At 36.2% G+C, this 4,753-nt stretch overlaps 1 pseudogene; it reads right to left on the bottom strand.

Annotated features, from left to right (window-relative positions):
* Positions 1–1,759: 1,759 nt before the first annotated feature.
* Positions 1,760–4,753, bottom strand: part of LOC104910156 — a 115,784-nt pseudogene continuing 112,790 nt past the window's right edge.

The following is a 4,753-nucleotide window of genomic DNA, read 5'->3' as shown; positions in this document are numbered from 1 at the left end:
TTTTTTTTTTTTTAAATCTTCCTGGAGGCTTATTAATTATGTGATTGAAACATCTCAATTACAAAGCTCTTGAATGTCAAAAATATGCATTTGATATTCAATTTGTCACTAATTCAGCATAAAGCAAGTGCTGTTGTATCTGAATTTTGTGTAATAGTATGATTAAATCACATTTTCTGTGCATTTTAGATGCTATGTTCCTGTACAGACTGTCCTGCTCAGAGCAAATGCTCTGAGCCCTCTGAGAGCCCTCGTGTTCACTCAGTATCACTTTCATTGATTTTACTTGCATAATACTTGTAAAGGACCAATAGAGTTACAAAGAGAAAAACTTGACCTTAAGATTACACATTTGTAAACATCTTTTTAAGAATTCTCTTTGAGGTCTACTCTGCAGTAGTTGATCTTGATATGCTATCATGCACAAAAATTAAAAACAGCAGCTTTGAAACTAAAATTGTTATGGTAGTAAATTGGCCTTATTAATCCATCTGATTCCCTCATACTTGGTGAGAGCTTTTGTTGCCTTCGTTTGTCATCCAAGTAACATAAGCTACCTTGACTAATAATGAAAAAGAAAAACACAAGCCCACCAATACAAAACATTTTCTGTTACTGTGCACTGCATTACACCTCAGCTCTCTGCTGGTATAATCTACACTGACAGTGATTTTAATGCAATCCTGTCCAATTTTACCATATAACTCTAAATTTATTTAAGCAATATTCATTATAAAGTCTTATTGGAAGAGTCATTTATACAACTTTGTAATACGTTTTCATTTCGACGAGAGTAGAGGGTACTTTGGGTATGTTAATCAGGTATGTGATCTAAGTGTATCTGGTAGCTATTAATTCTTCAGGCACAAAAACTAAGTTGTAGACCTGAAAGACTTACGTTCACTTTGCTGCTGCCAGTAATCATGAGTAGAGCTTGAGCATATTGTACAGTATGGCAGAGATTTTAGAAGGAGAATATAAGGATATATGCACTTCAGGGGCTGTAAACCATTGCCTTACAAAATGTGTATTCCTTAAATCATCAGAAAAAAAGAATTACATGAAATAGTTTACAAGTGCTCTTCCATGGCATACTGCCTTGCAAATATGTGTAATTCTGTTATTTGCACAGCTAATCTTATGAATGGGTATGAACATAAAGAGTGGAGAAATATACTATCTTATGTTTTTGTTCTGTCAATATTTTGTCAAGGAATAGATTTCATTAGGAAGTGTCATGATTTTGAACAACAACAAAAAAATAGAGTACACATTAGGAAGAAATTATTAATATGAGGACGGTGAGGCACAAAAAACTTGCCCAGAGAATGCCCCATTCCTATAAGTGTTCAAGAACAGATTGGATTGGTCTTCATAGCAGTCAGTAGTGGAAGGGGTCGCTGCCAATGTCAGACAGGGTGAAGCTAGGTGATTTTAAGGTCCCTTACAATTCAAACCGTTCTATGATTTTATGAAGAACAAAATTACATAATAAGGATTCCAATTTTTAATAAGGGTCTGACACTAAAATATAATGGTATATAGCAGGTGATTGGTTGAAAAATAATTATCTCTGTAGAATGTATTTCTACAGTACCCAAAGATGAACAAACTAGTTGCAAAGAAAATTGATGTGGAGTTGTTTACATGTACTACTTCAATGATAATTACAAGGGCAAAAAAAATGACTTGGTACTAAAAATACAACAATATTCCTAAACAAACAAACAAACAAACAAACAAACAAACAAACAGAAATAAAAAAAAATCTATTTAATTTTCTAATAGTAGTCACATTTTAAAAAAGGGAAATTTCCTTCATGTAAAGGAGTAGCTGCTTTCATCTTTTATTATTCTGGAAAAAAATGAAATATTTTCACGAACTTTTAAATATTCATTAATGTATGCTAAAATCTTTTCCTTTTTAATTTTGGCTTTACATCTTCAGAGTCAGCAATAGCATTTTAAATTTCAATTTTCAGTGAAATTTTGGAAGAAGAAATGTAATGTCTTGACATAGTGTTTTCTTCTTTAAAAAAACCCACAAATATAACCCCCAAACACAATGTACATCCCTCTTAGTTTTAATCATTAGGTATAATGATAACTCCGGGAAGATAACTCCATTTTTGTTCTATAAGAAGTCAGCATGTTGCTATTGCTTCTTCTCATAAAGTTCATGTCCAATTCGCCACTCAGTTTTGTAACAGCATCACAGCAGACTCTTTACCACTTAAATGATAAAAGTTTCAATAGGCACTTTAGTGGAATTACGAAAAAGCTACCACTCTTCCACCATGATGCCAGAAAGCTATCTTCTTTCTAAGTCAGTCAGTAAACTGTACCTTGTAGGCCTGAGCATGTCTCAGTGTAATTCCAGAGTAACAAAATAAGAACAACAAAAAACTGTGTATATTACAGGATTTATCTCTTCTTTGCAGATCAAACAAAAACTGACAGTATGATAAATGTAGTAACTTGCTGGAAACAATTGCTGTCTTTTGTAATCAAAGGAATCCTGTCCTATTATAAAGCTTAGGTTTATCTTTTTTATTTGTTGTTGGTTTACTTTTCTTTTTATTTCACTGTTGTATTTGTTCTTAAGTGACTTTATCAGGGTTATAACTTTCTTCTTCTCCAAACATGTCTGCCAAGATCTTAAAACGAGGTCCCCAGTCACTCAGATAGTCGTAATCCTGGTCTGCCTCTGTAGTAAGGGATTCTATAGAGCTGAGGGACTCTGCAACAGACCCATTTCCTTCATAAGCATAGGTTGCCAAGGAGTCATAAGGGGGTGCAGTTGGATCAACATCATTTTCCTGCAGCCTTTGATTAATGAAATCTCTTATGTCTGTGTTGTCTTCCACTGGTGCTCTCTGACGTGGAAAACGCAAGGTGTCTGGTTTTATGTCCCTGCGCATTTTGTTATCTTCAATCGCTTTGGGATTCCTCAGAGCACCAATGTCGAAAGCTTGGGTATCCTCTTCTCCACCTCCTTCATCATCATAATGGATAACATTATCTCTGATGTCTTCTTTAGAGGTCATCAGGGTGTCCTTTTTCTTTTGCCTCCGTAGTGCTACATATAGTACTACAATGACTGCAATGACAGAAAAACTGAAGTTAAGACATGCATAGAAATAATTTGGTACTCTGATGATATATCATTATAATTCCTTTGAGAGCTGCAAGAAATCAAAAGGATTTTTTTACTTAGAAGATAGACTCCTGCTATTATCATAAAAATAGCAGTGCTCTATCCAATAAAAAGTCATCTGCTGTTTGATATATGAATCTAACTTTCTTTAGTGCTTGCTGTGAAGGAAGTAACAATTTCCTTACTGTCTTGCTTTATGCAAAAAGTAGGGATAGATAGAACTTTCAGTTCAGATAGAGAGAGAGATGAGATTCTTTTTTAAATGTGTTCCATAGCTTAATAGAGAAAAATTTCCAATTTTTGACATTATAGAATCATAGAATCATAGAATTGCTCAGGTTGGAAAAGACCTTAAAAAGATCATCAAGTCTAACCATACTACCCTAACTAAACAACCTCCGCTAAATACATCCACCACATCCAAATGGTTTTTAAACACATTCAGGAATGGTGACTCAACCACCTCCCTTGGGAGCCTATTCCAGTGCTTAGCTACCCTTTCTGTAAAGAAGTTTTTCCTGATATCCAACCTAAACTTACCCTGGCAAGCCTAAACTTACCCTGGCGAGAAAACAAAATGAATAGAAAACCAAAACAACAACAATCACAACAAAGCAGTGTTGAAGAGAAAAATAAATACACAAACAAACAAACAAATAGAAATTTCTGAGATGGACAAAAAAAGTCTAAGTTCAGTTATTTATAGAGTATATTTTTTTGCCTCACTGAATTTTGAAGAATGACGTGATACGTAATATGTTTCTACAGGGTAAAAGAGTCCCGTAGAGCTGGTTGGTTTTCAGCTATCACCTCTTCCAAGCTCAACAGTGTTCCATCTTGATGAGCAGGAAATCAAGCAAAGGCAGGAGGAAGTCTGTGTGGACGACTGAGTATCTGCCAACTAAAAAAGAATTATATAACAACAGAAGCAGAAACAGATAAGCCAGGACAAGTATGCCTGAACTTGCAGGGGTAGGGTTAAGCAAGCCAAAGCCCATCTACTCTTAAGAGGGACACAAAGGTCTTGTGCAAGTATTTAAATAACAAGAAGGAAAAATGTGTTCTTCATGATGAATGGAACAGGGAAGCTGATGCCAAAGGATACCAGGAGAAGCAAATGGGGCTGAACGGTTTCTTTGCCTCTGTCTTTATTCATAACACAGAGATCCCTGAAACCAGAGAGAAAGCTTGGAGCCAGAAAAATTTATTCTTGATGGAAGAGGAAAAGGAAGTAAAGGTAGGGGGCAGTTTGGGTTGTAGTGATCATGAGATGGTGGAGTTCAAGATCCTGAGCGGAAGAAGCAAAGCAATAAGTAGGATTGCTACCCTGGACTTTAGGAGAGCCAACTTCGATCTCTTCCGGGACCTACTTGGAGCTATCCCGTGGGCTCGGGTGTTAGAAGGTTAGGGGGCCTCTGAGAGCTGGTCAGCATTTAAACAGCTCTTCTTCCAAGCTCAGGATCGGTGCGTCCCTGTGAGCAAGAAATCGGGAAAAGGTGGCAGGAGACCTTTGTGGATGAGCAAGGAGCTCATGCGCAAGCTCAAAGGAAAGAAGAAGGTCCATGAAATGTGGAAAAAGGGTCTGATCACTTGGGA

This window comes from Meleagris gallopavo, chromosome 3, assembly GCF_000146605.3.
Source record: "Meleagris gallopavo isolate NT-WF06-2002-E0010 breed Aviagen turkey brand Nicholas breeding stock chromosome 3, Turkey_5.1, whole genome shotgun sequence".
NCBI lineage: Eukaryota > Metazoa > Chordata > Aves > Galliformes > Phasianidae > Meleagris > Meleagris gallopavo.
This window is presented reverse-complemented; position numbering and strand designations above follow the sequence as displayed.